The 19,257-nt window shown below is 30.7% G+C and overlaps 1 long non-coding RNA gene across 1 annotated transcript; it reads left to right on the forward strand.

Moving 5' to 3' along the window:
- The first annotated feature begins 8,709 nt into the window (after positions 1-8,709).
- Positions 8,710-18,982, forward strand: LOC127706861 (uncharacterized). The gene is made up of 3 exons (XR_007984594.1): positions 8,710-8,805; positions 18,098-18,183; positions 18,884-18,982. It is a non-coding gene; the product is annotated as an uncharacterized LOC127706861 (long non-coding RNA).
- The last annotated feature ends 275 nt before the right edge of the window (positions 18,983-19,257 follow it).

A 19,257-nucleotide genomic window follows, 5' to 3' on the forward strand; every position in this document is an offset into this window, starting at 1 on the left:
TCTACTTTTAAAACGTCTCACAATAATTAACAGTCAATATTATTATTTCCATTAGTATATTTATGAATAAGATTATCTATTCCATCTTTACATTTTTCCTCTTTTAAAATAGAGTTGTTAATCTTCTAATATCCATTTGCTCTTATTGACACACCAGTTCTAATACTTAAGATAACGCTTTGATGAACTAATTACAGCTGGTTTAATTTTACAATACTCTACTAATGACTTTAAATCTGAGCCAATTAATATCAATTCTATTCTACTTGCCTGAGTTTTATCTCTCCTTCGCCACGTAAATTGCTTAACCTTTTGATTCAAACTTCTCCAAATATCAATTAGTTTGTTTGATTTTAACATTAAATTCAAACTATTTACTGGTTTGGAAATCTATCTATTTGGTTTTGTGTTTTTTCTATTTATAACGTTAAAAGATTCATTGAAATCTCGGCCAACTATCGGTATACCGATACCCAATTCTTTAATATTATCACTTACCTTTTTCAAAAACGCATTTCTAGATGCTTTATAATTTGGTGCATATAAACGTACCAATATGAATATCGTATCGTCAATTTAATTTGTATATTGAGGAGAATTTCTCTCCCTTCAGTGTCACGATTTTCATTAATAACAGTAATGTTTAAATTACTAAGTTAATGAAAATAATGACGACACTACCGGTTCGTCTAAAAACCACTCAGAACATCCTGAGTGCATTCAGGATATGAAAAGTGCACTCCGAACGTGTAATAGATGTTTAAGTGAGCGTTGAGGGTAAGCATTCGATAGATAATTTAATTTTTATGCCCTATTTATGGGCATTATGTTTTTTGGTCTGTGTGTCCGTTCGTCCATCCGTTCGTTCGTTTGTTCGTTCGTCCGTCTGTCCCGCCTCAGGTTAAAGTTTTTGGTCGAGGTAGTTTTTGATGAAGTTGAAGTCCAATCAACTTGAAACTTAGTACACATATTCCCTATGATATGATCTGTCTAATTTTAATGCCACATTAGAGATTTTTACCCATTTTCACGGTCCACTGAACATAAAAAATGATAGTGCGGATGGGGCATCCGTGTACTATGGACACATTCTTGTTGATCTTATACTTTTTGTTTTGATAATGCAATTGAATTTTTAAGAGGTTCGCCGTTATTTTGGATATCTCATGCATTACCGATGATTATATTCAATACCAATTATCATGTTGATTAGGTCGTTTGATCCTCATTGATAAGAAGTGATTAGTGATAGTAATAAACGCTTATAAAAAATAATTTTTAAATAATCAAATATAATAGGATTTAACTTTTTATACGCCACAGATATACAATTTTCATGACAATCATCTGAATGATTTATAATATGTAGTCTTGCCTCAGATTGTATTTAAAATGTTCTGTTATGATATACATGTATATATTTATGATATACCTATAAGCGTTATTGCTTCTGGTTTGAAAAAATAAACTTTTTATCAAAATTGGTCTTGTCAAGTATTACAAGCCTTGACGGATTTCACTTAGATAAATTCTGAAAAATGTATTTGTCTTCCTTTTCCTCAAAGTTGATGTCATTTGTCATATTTGGGTATTCTTCTAATAACCAAAATTAAGCTTTTCGTACCAAACTCCGTGCAGTGTGATACGAGATATATCTCTTCGAGTAAGAAATACATTCAAAAAGAGTTTTTATTTTTTTCTAGATGATCGTAAAAGTTGACTGCACATAAAATAAATTTCATAACACGAAACAATTCCGAAACAACTTAAAAACATCGTATTACATGTATAATTCAATTTTGTTCATAAACTGTTCTAATAACATTTAGAATATAGCAAAGTGCTCTCGACCAATGCAGTCGTAGAATTTGATGTTTCTTTATTGTGAAGAATGAATGAAATCATGTTCTTAGCATATGATTATCATATTGTTAAGGCCTACTTCAAGTTCAAAACAAAGAATTTCTATAAATGAGTTACGACTGCCCCCGGTGCACATTTACCACCTTGGAAGAATTTGGGATTGAATTTGACTTAAAGTTGGATTTTGAAACAAACAAAAAATCAAAATAAGATTTTAGTTTACTGGTGCAGTAACATTGGTACCGTTAACTTTAATAAAGAGAATATTAATTATAACTTCAAATTACTAAAAAAAAAAAGAAAATAACAATATTAAAGCAATGCAAAAACAAAGTTTTTAAAATTAAATATTACCTAGCTTATACTACTGCAAAAACTCAGATAACTGAACCAGCGGTTGATGAGAATAGTAATTTCCAACATTCTGATAAAATTTTGAAAACAGGAATTTGAATATATTTTGAACACATTTCCTTAACGTTATGAAGTAGTATGTGATGTCAAGGCCCGGACCAAAATATTGTCTATAAAATAAAATAAAGTTGTAACTCAAATTTTGAATTTATTGATTTTAAAGGGCATTGTGAAGAATGAATGTAAATCATGTTCTTAGTAAGGAATTGTCCTATTATTTGTGTCGATTTACAGTTTAAAACAAAGTGTTCCTATAAATGAGGTCCAACTGCTCCGAGGCACATTTATTAGATTGAAAGGATTTATCACATAGTTTTTGAAACTGAATAAAAGTTGAATTTCGAATAAAGAAAAAAAAGTAAAATGTTGCAGTAAAATTGGAACCGTGAAAGAAAAACGAAGCAAATATTTCTTTACTAGTTCACTCAATTTGTCTGAATTAATCACATTTTGGGCAAACAATTTTCTATGTTATACGCAGGTTTCTGATGCAAACCGAAATTAAAAGATAAAAGATATTAACTGTACTTAAAGAAAAATCAGAGGTAGGCAATACTATTGTCCAAAACGTAAAAATAAGTTAAGTTGTATAATGTTGATAAACAGCTTGAAACCACCATTTATTGTGTAGTTTTAGTTGATTAAATTATTTGTCTCTCTTGTGTTAGAAATTTATAAATAATATTAAGTTTATTAATAAATCAAACTTATTGCATACTAAATTTCTTATCTTTCGTTTTTTTCTGTCTGCTACGGTATACCTTTGATCCTTTTTTTTTTTTATATAAAATAAATCTTTAATTGCACATTTCTCTGCTGTTTTTACAACTAACACGACTCACAGCATTCAGTCGGGTATCCCTGTATATTAGTTACTGTTTAATCAGGGAGATTATACAGTAAAATTTATATCTATTAAATATGGTTAGTTATACAAAACATTGATTTTGACAATTTGTTTTTGAAGTCCCTATTATATTACGTAATTACGGAAATTGTACTATCTATTGTCCGATATTGTTTATAGTTTAATCGTTGACCTTGATCTTGATCAAAATATTTCACGTGAAAGTTGAGATGATCGGATGATTAAAGAATACCACGTGTATTGATGATGAGAGCAGAAGGATCTCATCTAAGTATTTCTAATGGTGAGTTTTGGAAATATTTCCATTGCTTTATAATAAATTTATAGAAAGAATCATAAATTATTCTTAACTATCAAAGATTTTTCCGGTCAGTAGACAGTACAGGTCAATGTTCAATAAGTTTGTTGTACAAATAAAGATTGATCATTTATCACATTTAAACACACACATGAAATTATATAATTAAACGAAATTTTAAATGAAGTTTAATTAAAATTCCGTGAAACAATAGTGGTACATAGGTGTTACGTGAGATGAACAGCCTCGTCATGATGTCAGACTTCAGAGAAAATCGGTGCAATATTAGGGTGGGACGGGTGGGCACGTAACACCTATGTACCACTATTGTTTCACGGAATTTTAATTAAACTTCAATTAAAATTTCGTTTAATTATATAATTCCATTTCACAAATATTGTACATAGCTGTCACGTGAGATGTTTAGAGATATTGCATCTATGTATCCGAAAGATTCCTGGAGATTATGATCAGTAAATAGTACACATATACAAAGTTCACACATTTATCTAATCAACATATTTACATTGCATTACTGAGTATCGCATTACAGAAACTGGTGTCTATGGTTACAGGTTTATCATAAAATTTTCGAAAAGAGCATTGATTAGTCCACCCTGCGGTGCGTAAAATTGTCGAAAGTGGTAAACCTTTACTACAAGCTTTAGAAACAGACGCTGATCTCACACTGTGAGGTTTAAATGCGGAGCAATCTATACCAGCTTCTATCATAACTGTTTTCATCCATCTGGATATAGTGTCTTTGCTTACACCTTTATACGGCGCTACAAAACTTACAAAAAATTTCTTTTCTTTCCCGCGAAATTTTTCAGTCATTTTGATATATAATTTTAAACAAGTTACAATGCACAAATTTGTATTTACAAAACTATTTAAAACAATTTCATTTAAATGTTTTCCTGGTCTAGTTTGTTTCAATATTTCACCTATTCTTATCTTAACAATATCATTCGAAAACTCTAAATTACGTATATCTACTAAAAAATGAATAGACTGTAACCTTTGAGCTGTCAACAAGACAATAAAGAAACACATTTCAAAGTTATTTGCTTTAACGTCAAACTGTTATTTTCTAGTGTATCTAAGTAATTGAGTAGATCGGACACGTTCCATGTAAAATTGTATCTTGGTAGTGAAGGTCTTAATTGGAATATTCCTCTCATAAATCGCTTGACCAAATTATGTTTACCAATTGAATCGTGTCCATTAAGTGTCATAAATGAGGACAAAGCAGATCGCGCAGTATTGAGTCCGCTATAACCTATCCCTGAATGGAAAAGTTTTGCTAAGATTCTAAAACCAAATTTACAGTTGATGACATGGGATCAGCATGTTTTTAAACACAAATACACACCCACTTTTGGATATAACTCCAATATAGTCGTTTTGTGGAGTCTCGCCATGAATGCATGATAATGTCGACAACTGATTTTGATAAACCTTGACTTTCAAATGATCTCCGGACAATTTGAACGCTGTCAAGTGAAGTTTGTTGATGAGTGGATGAACTTTTGCTTTGTTGAACGAAAGTGTCACAAGTGATTTCTTCACTGGTAGAATTCTGGGACAATCCACAAGTAACTGTAGAATTTTCGGAAACCAAGGTTAAGTTGGCCATAACGGGACTATTACGATTGCATCTGCCTTGTCCTGTACAATTTTCTTCAATACTGCTCCTAGTATGCTGAAAGGAGGGAAAATATAATTAAAGTTTGTTCCCCAATTAAAAGTAAAAGCATCAACAAGTTTTGCATTCGGATCTGGTCTATAGGAACAGTATGGTGTAACTTTGTAATTTAACCGTGAGGCAAATAGATCACTATCAGGGCTTCCAAAATATTGTTCAATTTTTATATTAACATTACTATCTAATTCCCATTCTGTGTCATCATTGCTATTACGCGATTCATAGTCAGCTTGGCAATTCTCACTCCCCGGTAAATGGGCAGCTGTTAACCAGATGTTTTTATTTTGCACCATAACAAAATCTCTCTTGTCAATTCATTGAGATTCTTCTTCATACCGCCCATTTTATTTAAATACGTCACAGCAGTTGTGTTATCTATCTGTGCGTGTATATGTAAACATGACGCGTTGCTACAAATAGACTTCAGTGTTAAATACACAGCTAACAGTTCTAGCTGATTAATGTGATAAGAGTTTTCTTCATCTGACCACCTACCACCTGTAGATTGACTCTCCTAAACTCCGCTCCATCCCGTTAAAGACGCATCTGATCTAATTATAATTTCGGGATTTCCCACGCACACGTGTTTCTTGCTGGTTTCTATATTATCGATCCACAAATTAATATCTTGCTTACAGATTTCATTGAGACGGAATTTTGCTTCATAATTGCCTCGGTGATTCCGTAACTATTCGTTTTTAGTTATATGCAGTCTTTTGTGAAATGATTTTGCATTCGGAACCCCGTATTCGCTTGCTACCATTTTTCCTATTAATTCAGAAAATTCTCTGATAGAAACATATTCCTTGCGTAAAATTTGTTTACATAATTCCATGAATTTTTGTGCTTTTTCTTGAGTAAGACGCATTGTCATTTCCCGTGAATTCAACATAAGCCCAAGATGTTGAATTTCTTGTGTCAGAACGAAAACAGATTTATTCGGATGAATTGTAAGACCTAGTTTATCGAATAACGTAACTGTGTCATTAATGTTAGCAAGGCAATCCTTATAAGATTGTCCAATTAATAAAGAATCATCGATATAAGCTGAATTGCAATGACCTCTCTTTCGTAAGTCAGAAAAAACACATTTCATTATCTTTGTAAAAACACGTTGGCAAGTATTTAGACCTTGAGCTAAACATGTAAATTGATATAATTCCACATTCCATGTGAATCGGAGGAATCTACGATCAGACTCTCTGACTGAAATACTAAAAAATGCATCCTTCAAATCTATACTACCAAAATAATAATTACGGTTCATTTGATTAATTGCGGTGCATAAACTATCCATCTTAAAATGGTAATTCTCTATATATTCATTCAAAGATTTTAAATTTAAAATCACTGGATGTGTTCCGTCTTTTTTGGGTCGTGTGAAAATGTGTGTCACAAACTGGTTCTTGCGTGGTATAGCTTTTTGGATAATGCCTTTCTTTAAAGAAGTTTGCACTTCTAAAGTTATGGAAGTTTTTTCATCTTCATTAAACGAAGGATTATTACAACTGTTACGACATGGTGGTAAGGTGTGAAATTGTAACCAATAACCTGTCAACATTTCTAGAATTGATTTATCACTCGTTATTGATTTCCAACTTTCAAGATTGTATTTTACTTTCCCGGCTCTAAAGTTTTCAGGAGTATTAACAAGATTTGAAAATTCACATTTACTTTTCTTATATAATTGTTTAAACTGACTAACCTGTGGAACTAACGATTGTTTGGTTTGTGGAACTGTCTACCCCCTCTTCCTCGTTTGTTCGGGAAGGAGTTTCGCTGGTCTAAAAAACGACTTTTGCAATTTCCAGTTTTATTGTTATTGTACCCTTCAGCAGAATTTCGATTATAATTATAACCACTTGTTGATGGTTTGTCGGTAAATCCGGTATATCCCGTTACGGATATTTTCTTTGATTTTTGAATATCTTCAATTTTCTTCTGCAAATCATCCCCAAACAATTGATCAGATACAGAGTTGTTTGTATAAGTAAGTTTTTTAAACTTTCCAACCATAATTGGTTTGAAATTTTCTTTCCTGTATTGGTTCAATTGTGTATAAGAAGCTGCGAACATTCGGATACCATCTGTCATTTTCATTAGGTTTTTGTTGGCGCAAATGTGTTTTTCTTTAGGGCAGCTTTTATTTGTCGTTTCTATTGCTGGTATCATTCCTTTGATGACGTACCCCATTATTTTCTGTAATTTAAAATCACGTGATCTGATAGCATTGATCATGGCGTGTTTTCTCCCCAAACTTCTTCATTTACTGAAGGGATCATTAGATTTTGACAGTTTTCTGGTCTTTTGTATTTCGATTTAATTTCTTTGAATTTTGAATCGGGGATCTTAGATCTAAGAGAAGTATTGACGGATTTTGCTAAGCTTTCTTCAATAGCCGCACTAGTTTCTTCAGAATCGTTATAAAATTCACTCATTTCATCCATTAATTCATTGACCTCGTTAAGATCCTCGTCTTCAGTGACGTTATCAGATTTATCAAGGTTATCGCTCTCAGTATTTCAAAGCTACACATAAGTTTATCTAGGTCATCAACAGATTCTCTGTCATGCTGAGGATCATCTGCAACTTTTAAGTGTTTATTTGAAATGTTATCTTCCACGTCATCACAATGGGATCTTTTCGTTCCACGTGTGCTATCGTGTGGTGCTGTTGTTTTTTTTATTTGCACTGTCCGAAACACTATCAGATTCAGAACCTAATCTAATTTAAATTGTGTTTTCCATTTTAGAAAGCCAATTGGTGTTTCTTCCTCTATATTACATGAATTAATGCTTTTATATTTTTTTTTATGGAAGGTTTTCAATGCAGATCAGTTTTGTATTATTTTGTGTTTTTAAGTATAGCTTTTAATTTGTTTTAACTTGAGTGTAGCACGATTTATCTGATTTCATTTCCATTTGCCACTTTTATGGTATTGCATGTTTTATTCTAGATAGTTCTGATATCCAATTAGATTTGATGGTCAATTTATCTTATATTAACTTTTGTGAAATATTTCCTGCTTTGTCGATTATATCATTAATAAATAGTAACCTACTTGTTATCCAATGTGGAAATATTAAGCATTTGTTTTGAAATTTTATATGTTTATTGCCCCAAATGTATTGTTGTCTTATATTAACAAAAGTTGTACTGTTATTTTTGTTTGAGATATTTTTTATTTTAAACCAACTTTTAACTATTTCTAAGTAGAAAAGAGGTAGTGATTTGCTAAGGTTTGGGATTGCTTTTATGCTTTTATATCTTTGATCCTAATTGGATTATTTGATGTTTAGTAGGCATGTGCTTGCCACAGACAGAAAATAATTTATGATGTACTATATTTTTATTCAAAATGAGTTATTCATTATTTTGCGTGATTATCCTTACACCATTTTTTGAGATGCTGTGTATTGAAAAAAAGTATTGGTTGCTGGAGATTGGGATATAATAGAAAATATATACGTTTAAAAAATCTTTATTTTCAAATCATATAAATTTTTCTTTAAAAGTGATTTTTTTTAATATCCAGATTGTGAAGAAATAGAAGCAATGTCATCAAATTTAATATATCATAGAGAGCCTCAGGATGGGGGAACGTCATCAAATTTACTTTCCCATAGAGAGCCTCATCATGGTCGAACTAAAAAGGTAATACTTTACATTATCAAGTTTTATGTCTCGCGTCATTTTTGATATTTTCTTCCAGGTGCGCGCCTAAGATGACGATGAAATTGATGAATTTTTGTTGAACATGCAGTGGCAAAAATTGCATGCATGTTAATATGATATGAATACAAACTCTGTTTTGCACAAGACGTACACACTGAGCTTAAGTTTTAACGTGATAGTTCATTTGGTTAACAGTCAAGATAACGTACCATCCTATCTTGACAGATAATTTTGACTTTGACCCGACCAATCTCATACTCCTGAATGCCACGCGCTTAGTGGAGAAGGAGCACATACAAAATTTTAAGTCTTATGTTTGACCTGTGTAACAATGATAACACGTTTTTCAAATATTTTTACACGACCGTCGGCGTCTTCGTGGTCCGACTCATATGGTTACCAGACAATAACTTAAGTATAAGTGTATCGATCTATTTTGAGTTGTGCCAAAAGGTTGCATACTACAAAAGAAAAGTTGGAATTGATTTGGGGGCTATTGCCCTAAAGGTTTAGGAATACGGGACCAACAAAGGGACAGAAAACAAGCATTCTCCATGTTTCAGGACATTAATTTGTGTATAAGTGTATAAATCTCTATGAAACTGTTCCACAAGGTTCAATACCCCAAAAGGAAGGATATGATTGATTTTGGGGGTTATGGTCCTAATCGTTTAGGAAAAAACGACAAACATAATTATTTTCTAAAACTTAATAATTAATTGCTTATCTGTTGTCCAATTTAAATTAGGTTTAATTTCAAGTCTTGAATTCTTAAAGTTCTGTAATTTGCTTTTTATTGGTTTTTTGGACTCCGTTTTTAAACAAGTCCATATGAAGAATCAAAGGGTCCAAAAATTAAAACAGTTTGATATTAGCAAAAATTTAACACTTCTGATTCTTTGATATGCGGGATATAGATATGTATTTAGAGTTTTGATTTTGGGCCCAGTTTTCAAGTAGGTGCATATTAAGGTACACTGGGTCCAAAATTAAACTAATATTGATTATATTTGATATGCTGAATATAACCGTGTATTTTAGTTTTTAGATTTTTGAAATCCTTTGAGGTCCAATGGGTCCAAAATTCAACTTTGCTTGATTGGATCAACATTGAATTTTAGGAGTTCTTTGACGGTTTCCGTCTCAAATGGAAGTGGCCGCATTTGTGTTCATTTTTAATATTTAGATGTAAGTTGTATTTGATGATATTGCATAACATATATAAAGGTTGAGGATAAACACGGATGCGGCCACTTTCATTTTTGGCATAAAACATCTGAAAAATGACAAATTATGACATATTTGATAGATTTTTAATATTTAAGCCTGAATAAGGGCGTCTTTTATGACTAAATCAGTCCAAATATTTCACATAAACTAATTGAATCTACTATAGTAGACACTTTTTTCTAAATAGATACTTGTTTATTCCAAAAATTTCCTGTTTACAATTTCCTCAGTTGCCCAGGATGCAAACTGGGGATTCCCGTTTACATTTAAAACCAACTGTCCGGGAAGCAGGAGGCTGAAAAAGTGCACTGTATTACCAGAAAAAGTAGTACATGTATAATAATACTTATATTCTTTTATATGACAATGAATGAAAAAGAACATCTTTCTAGAATGTAATCCTAGTAATAAAAAATATAACATTATAACATAATCGAGTGTACCTCTAAACCAATTAACATAACATTATAACATAATCGAGTGCATCTCTAAACCATGGATTACCTAATACAAATTAAAGAGACATAAAAGGCAGACCACATAACATCGTGACTGTTATCTCCTACAAGGTTTGTAATTATAATATAAAATTAATTAATGTGTTTATTTTTACTTTGTCTATTGTATTATTAGATAAATAACAGGGTACAGATTTCAGATGGATTATCATGATTCAAAATATCTGTAGATGACATTTTTATCCAATCATATTTGATTTTCTTTCTTATTTTCCACAAGGACCATTTTGTCAAAATAAAAAAAGAGGTTTACAATTAAAGTGTGGTTCGATTGACCACTGCTATCTCCCAAAAGCATAAAATGTTTTAAATTTTTCATCATCTTATTGAACATTTCATAATGTGAAAATATCTTTGATTTCACTAATGATTATTTTGGTTGTATTGCATCGAAAAATAAATGTTGCAAATTTTCAGTATTATTAACCGTTTGGCAAATATGACATTTTCCGTTTGACAATTGCATATTTTTAAGTCTACTTTCCGTATATATGATATTGTGAATGCATTTCCATTGAAATTCTTTTATTTCATTTGTGATATTAACTTTTTTCAGATTGTCCCATACTATTTTCCAATTAATTGAGTGCCCAAAAATTTCTTGAAATTTGTTTTGACATTTTGGATATATTTTCTTATTAATCATGTCTCGAATATATTTGAGTTTCAATTCTTTAGGTTTGATTTTTTTTGTCATTTCAATCTAATATGAACATTTCATCAGAAATTTTCAATTCTATGTTTGTTTTTTCATTAACTTCATTATCAATTTTTAAAATTTGTAAGAAGTCGATTTGTATTGAACTTTTAACTCTTCAAAATTCCAATATACAGTTTCTTTTATCCACAAGTTTTTCAAATATAGAACAACAACTGTAAAATTCATTGGTTTCTTCATTCCATATGCCTTTGATATATTTCATGTTAATTTTTAGAAAGGAAAAAAAATCAATGGCTTATTTTGGAATGAAATTTTTGAATTACCAATTAGTCTCATATTAAGTACTCGTTCTTTATTTTGGGATTATCTCCAATTTTTAGAAAATTAGACCATGTATAAATCATTTTCTGGTAAATAAAGGAAGTTGAGTCCTTTAATATAAGAACATTTACATAAAATATATTGATCATTATACTTGTTGTCAAATTGTCGAAGCCAATACTTGCCAATCGCATTCCAGCTTTCATGAAGAATGCAATAAAGAGACTTTATTTGATTACGTCTAATGAATAAGTCTATACTAATCATGTCCATTCCAACCTTTGTTATATCAAGACAACAAACCTGTCTTTCTATTTGGTTAACTCTCCCATGCCATATAAAATTCCAAATAATATTGTTTATTTTTTTTGAATATTTTTCAAGAATTCCCCGCATTTCAATTTCATAACTGCACATGGGCAATATGAATTTTTTTACTATTAAGGTTTTACCACTAAATGAAAGTTTCCTGCTTTTCCACACGTGGACACAGTTTTTAATCTTTTCTATAATGCTTTGCCATATAGCAATTTCATATCCGTGCTTTACTCCGAGGGTTTTTACATTACCTGTAATCCATTTAATTTTATTAAATTTGAGTTTTTTTCTTTTAAGAGATCCTATAAGTAAACCTTTGGTTTTATCAAAATTAATTTTAGATCCCGAAGCTTTTTCCTATAACGTTAGGACATCAAAAGATTTTTCTACTGATTTCTCATTTTTTTTTAAAAGCTGAGTGTCATCAGCAAACATGCACAATTTAGTTTCTATACTTTTACCCCCCTCACCAGGTATCTGAATCCCTTCAATTTCCTGGTTACCTCGTATTGCACATGCCAGTGGTTTTGCTTGCAAAATGTATATAAGGGCTGCTATTGGCAGCCCTGTCTGGCCGAACGAGTTATCGAAAAATATTTTGAAACATGTCCAGTTGTTTTTATACCAGTTATAGCATCATAAAGTAACATTTTGATCCATTGTCTAAATTTTCCACCAAAATTAAACTTTTATAATAGAAATTCACCCAATATTCAACTCTATCAAAGGCTTTTTGTTGATCAAGAAATATTATTATTCCATCTTCGTCTTCGTTGTCAATATAGCTAGTCTATTATATCTTGTTTAATCGGTTAGCATCACTAATGTTTCTTCCTTTAACAAATCCTTTTTGATCTGGATGTATTATTTGTGGTTAGACTTTTTTCAATCTCATTGCAAGAAGTTTTGCTATGATTTTATAATCGGTGTTAAGTAATGTAAGAGGTCTCCAGTTTTTAATATTTTCTTTTTCACCACCCTTATGTAATAACGTAAGAACCCCTTTATGTTGTGATTTACTTAAGGCATTTTTATCAAATATTTCTTGAAGGAGTGTAAAAAAATCATATTTTATTATATCCCAATACAAAATGTAAAATTCAGATATAATGCCATCCTCACCTGGCGATTTGTTAGTCTTTAGATCTTTGAGCTAATTCTTCCATATTTATATTACTTTCAAGCATCTCCTTATCGTCGGAACTTACCTTACTTTCAATAAATTGGCAAAGCTTTTCACCGCACTGTTTGTCCCACCCTTCAGAAGTAAAAAGTGTGGAATAAAATTGTAATTGTTCTTTTGATATCGAATCAATATCATATTTATACTCACCCGTTGTTGTTTTTATACGATTCTACTATTTGTTTTGACTATTTTTCTTTTCTAAATTTAAAAAAATATTTCGTAGATTTTTCACCTTCCTCTGCTTATTTAATCTTTGCTCTAATTTTCGCAGATTCTGTCAAATTTGTATAAATATCCTTAATTTCGCGTTCAATTTCGATTATTCTAGAATTGATGATATTTGTTTTTTCCTCTACAAATTTTAATGCTTCAAGTCGTTTTTCTAGTTGTTTAATGTGATTGTTATTATATAAGCGATTTAGTGTTTTACTAACATCAATTGTTTGAAATTTTATTTTACTTTTGGTTATATCCCACCATTCTTGTATATCATTATATTTGTCTTTACTATTTTACCATCTTTCCCAAAAGATTTAAAATGCATTTGAAAACTGCTCAGATTTAATTGTATTTAAATTCATAATCCACATACCCGGCCCTCTTTCTATATTATCTAGCTTAATTTTTTATGTAACTATTTCTTGACCACTAAACGGGAAATATGATATACGAGTGTTAAATATTTTACTATTCAAAGATTTGCTGCAGAAAATAAAATCAATACGAGACTTCGAGTTTCCTCTCTGAAACGTATAACGTTTTGTATCTGGAAATCGAGATCTCCATACATCATCTAATTCATATCTCAACAAAAGATGTTTTAATTCTGTTGTACCGACGTCATTATTTTGATGTGATTGCATTCTGTCTAGTTTTTGTCTAAAGTACAATTAAAGTGTCCTAATAATACGGTGTAGTGTTCAACGCTATCATCGTCATACATTTTATTTAGATTACGCAAATTTTCGTAAAAAGTCTTTCTATCGGAACCATTGTTCGGTGTATATACATTCACAATATGATATACAGTATTATATCTTTTCATGTCACACATTTGACATCTTCCGTTTTCATCGTGATTAATAAAAGTTACATTTTCGGAAAATTTCTTTTGCAAAAGGAATCCCACTCCCCTTGAATCAGAAGTTCCAAAATTCCAAACAGATTCACCTCCCCCAAATTTTTTCCCAGTCATTACCCCAGTTATCAATATCAGATTTCGAACAGTGTGTTTCTTGTAGACAAATGATATAAAACTTTTTTGAAACCAACCAATTAAAAATCACATCTCGCTTTTTATTGTTTCGTTAACCATTAACATTTATTGAAGCAATTGACAAAGACATATTAAGTTCGAATAGTTTTTTTTTATCTTTCTTTCGTCATTTAAATGTTTCACTTGAATGCTTTGAACCTGGTTATGTCTATTCGGTAAAATAGACTTAACGGATCGTTCATGTGTATATCTGTGAGAAAACAAATCAGGTAAAACTTTAATTATTAAGCGTCGTTTTAAAACCGTAATAGGTATAATAAGCAGATACTTTTTCATGTTCTCCATTTATAACATTATTAAGCGTCGTTTTAAAACCGTAAAAGTTCAAATAAACAAATACTTATTCATGTTCACCATATATATATAACATTACAATTTGGTACATCCTAGCAATTTTTGAACTTTTTGCATGTAAAAATAGGCATATAAACGAAATACTTCTAAATAAAATATGCATACGAAAAATATGTTTAAAAAAGTGGACATGATATTTACAGTGATACATTTGTGTTTTTTTTTTTTTTTTTTTTAAATATTTAAATATTTGTTTTATAACAGTAAAATCAGATTAAATAGTCTGAGTGTTTATTTACATGGTTTAATCATGATCTATGCCTGTCTCATTTCTTGATACTTTGGATGTCTGGTTTGCAGATGTTGGAGTAGTTTTGTCACTTCTGTTGCGTTTGCGATCAATCGGAGTGTTTGATACGGTTAAGTTCGTATTTGAGCTATGAAGAAACTCACAAAGTTTACTGTTAATTCTTTGTGCGCCTTCTGTACTGACGTGTACCCCGCTACTGTCATTTAAGTAGACACTTTAGTGTTTAAAAAGTGTCCAAAATCTTTCATCAGATGAACCTGTAGTTTTAGGCCAAAATCGGCCCTTACCGGACCTACTCCTTTGACAGTGATAATTCTCCGCTTATTTCCGGTTTCTAGTCAAAGTTAATTTTTTTTATTAATTCTTTCATTCAATTCATCTGCTAGATATTTGTTTTGTTTGAATCAATTAAGTCATTTTGATCTGAAAAGGTTTCAAAATAATAATGTAATCCCTTATATTCGCCATATTTCGCTTTTCTGGATTAACCTTGATCAGGAACGCTCAAAGCCGAATACGGAAAAGTCAACAGGCATATTGGACGATCCTGCTATGATAAAAGTTTTGGGAGAATTGTTCACAGTCTTATATAATAAAACACCAAATTGGGATTCCCAATCTTATACTAATATAAGTTGAAATATACCGGCAACAGTTTATGTGAAATACATTCTGAAATACGACAAAGTCGAATATTAATGTTTGGTTCGTTACCAGTAAGCTGTCCGAATCTTACCTCTATGAGTTTCTAAATGACCAATAGAAGATCTTCATTGAGTAGACTAAACTAGTGAAACCTATTTTGTTAAATATTGATTTGGGGATTATAATGGGTAATAATATTCTTGAATGGTATATTTAAAATGTTCTAAAATTTACCACAATGCATGTTAAGGATGTACACCTTAGAGGAGCCGAACATTTCTAGAATATAACTTTTTTTTCTTAACCTGATGTTTTTAGTTTATATGACTGTAACAAAGTAATTGATGGAGAAAAAAAATCATATGGTGTGCACTTTTTTTACGGTCATTTGAAAGTACCAATTTTTATGATTTTTCCCAATTTTCATCAATTTTTAACAATTTTTGGGCTATTATCATAAAACAAATGACGATTTTACAATCAAACTTTTTTCATACTTTCACTTACGATGAAGTGGACTAATCTGAGTAAATTTAACTTAAAAAAAAATATAGGTAGGTGTTAATATAAGAATGTTTTATCATATTTGTTTGCATTTTCATGTAAAATCAACCATGCTGTAAATTTTGTAAGATGGAATTTTTCTCTCTTTTTTTATAAACAAAAAGCATATCATATCAACTCATTTTATCATGAATGATGGAAAAAATACATATCTTAAATTTTTTGAAAAGAAAAAATTGATATGGGACGTACATATTTTTGGTAAAATTAGTTTTTGTACCATTACCCATTTTCTCAAAATTGTGGCTGATGACACTGGCGGGATTGCTAATACAAATTGAAAATTCAATTACTCAAAAACAACTTATTGTAAGTTCACAATTTTTTCACAGAGTTTAGTTTGATTATAATATTTTTTACATTCATTGTTTTCTCTACGAAAAAAGTATTTTGAAAAGGAGATGTTTTCACATTCTCCAACGATAGATTTATAAATAATAAACTTCCAATAGAACGTATAAAATTTGTTTCTCGTTTCTCGTTTTTTATATACTATAGATTAGACCATTGGTTTACCCGTTTGAATGGTTTTACTCTAGTCATTTTTGGGGCCCTTTATAGCTTGCTGTTTGGTGTGAGCAAATCCTCGTGTTATAGACCATACTTTGACCTATAATGGTTTACTTTTACAAACTGTGAAATGGAGAATGTCTAGTTGGCTCTCATACCACATCTTCTTATATCTATATACAATCACAATACAATAGGTAGATTTGTGAAACTATTTTGCAAGGAAAGTGATCTTCGGATTGCATTTCAGTACATTCTTGAGTTATCAGAAAGAAAAAAATATAGACAAAAGAAATATTTTTTTATTTTGTATGTTCTGAAGTTCAAATGCTCGATGTATTCATGTACTGCAGAACAATCAAAACTTTATTTTAATGTAAATTTATTTACTATAACTATTCACTATAAAATAACTTTCCCCCATAAAAAAGAGAGTTTAAAGATACCAGAGGGATACTTAAACTCAATAAGTTGAAAACGAACTGACACTGTTATGGCAAAAAACGAGAAACGACCATAACACACATACATGTAGTATACAAAACTCAATTTGCAACAGTAAATCTACTTTTAACGAACAGAATGCCAAGCTTAAAATACAGTACAGCTATCTCCTAGTTTGGTATGTTAAATCAGACTTCTGAGATATTAAACAATAAATAGATTACCACGCTATCAAATGACCCGATATTAAATTAAACGAAAAGATTTATACGCACAATGGAATTCATATATTTAAGAACTAAATGCTTCTTTTCGTAAATTCCTTAGGATGTTAAAACGTTGATCGAAGTAAATTTTGTATCAATTCTTAAAATGTGCACCCGGTCAACACTTTTTCAATCATCATGAATTTAACATTTCAGAATGACACAGGATTGCTGTTAACCAATACAAATAACGTATTAAATTAAACATGCATGTAATATAAACATTTGTACTATTTTTGTGACCTAAAACGAACTCGCCTTCGTCTTTTATCTGTAATTGGTATCTTTCTTTTGCAATTCAAAAGTGCAAATGAGACAATTAACATCATTCAAACTAAACTTCTATCAAATGTATTTAAGTTATACACTGGACATTCGTCTCGACTATTAACGTCTCATCAGTAGCATTCGAAATCAGAATCTGATGTCTGCTTTCATATTAGTGGAATGTTCAATAAATTGACTTTTGTCTGTTCTACCTGTGGAAACAATTGTAAAACAACACAGTTATTGCCTATTCTTGTTTCCAGTGTTTATAGTTTAATTTGATTGCTTTTAAAATCTATGAACTTATCCACATTTCAAATTATCAAAAGATTGGGCTCTGTTATATACTTCTTAGTTTGTAAAACTAGAAAAGTTTGAATCTATACATTGAATTAAATAAGATATTTAAGGTCATTTCCTGATTGCTGTATAAAAGTATCAACTTTGCATCTCTATTCCAGAAGCTCTGCAAATGGAAACAGATTGTCCTCGGATGTCTCTTACTGGTAGCGGTCTGTCATGCAGGTTATTCCATTTATCAAGTGAAGTGAGTAGTATAAGCAAGGACATCACAACACAGAATTGACACCTCTGATTTAGATGCATGTATTGTGTTCACCTCGATTTCATCATGTTTAAAAATGCGAGTGCAATATGCGAATAAAAAGGAATTACTGATTTGGAGAGATGCATATATCAATGATATAAATATTAAATCTCTTCCCTAAATAAACTAGGAATATTTATTCTTCAACTGCTTTTCAAGGACTACAAGATAATCAATAAAACACAGGAATAGCGTGTTCGTTGTTGTTCTTGATCATAACAATGATCATTGATTGAAAGTATTTAGCAAGGAAGTCAAAAGTTCATATCTTACAATCAGACTAAGACGCCCCATCATCCCATAGCGTCGACTTTTAACAAAGTGAAATGTTTAATAGAAGTAAACTTTTTTTTTGTGATTATGAACTTTTGTTGCTTTGTTTCTTTGCTCATCTGACACTAATACCAAATGTGAATAAGAATTTTGGCATAACTTCATATGCTCTCACTGAAAAATTGACCGAATTACATAAACTATTTTTTTTTCAAATAATGAACAGTCATAATAAAAGAAACAGGCTTAGAAAATTCTTTTTTTTCTCTAATTCTTGCCGTTACATCATTGTTGTTCGTACTGCATACTCTGGTTTTATACGCTTCTGTGATTGTATCCTGATACATTTCATTGTATTCATTTGTAGTGATATGAAGAAAACTGTGGAAAACAAACAAACAGTCATTGGAAGTGATGCAAAAAAGCTGCTATTCAGTTCAGTTCAAAACATGGACTTTAATGTCAGTAAGGGAATATATATATTGTGTTTAGTTTCTAGAATGAATTTTAGTCAGAAAAGTTAATAGCATTCTTTTTTGCAACGATCAGAGTATTTCAGCTTATCATCAGTTTGTTTGCAATTTTCTCAACTCTTACTGTTTGTTTAGCTCACACACTGTTGTCAATAGAATGGAATTCTATGCGACTGCCATACAAGTGCGATATTTAGCTAGCTATAAAACCAGGTTTAATCCACCATTTTGTACCTCAGAAAACGCCTATGGAAAATTAGGAATATGA

Source organism: Mytilus californianus, unplaced genomic scaffold (genome assembly GCF_021869535.1).
Source record: "Mytilus californianus isolate M0D057914Y unplaced genomic scaffold, xbMytCali1.0.p SCAF_6, whole genome shotgun sequence".
NCBI classification, from domain to species: domain Eukaryota; kingdom Metazoa; phylum Mollusca; class Bivalvia; order Mytilida; family Mytilidae; genus Mytilus; species Mytilus californianus.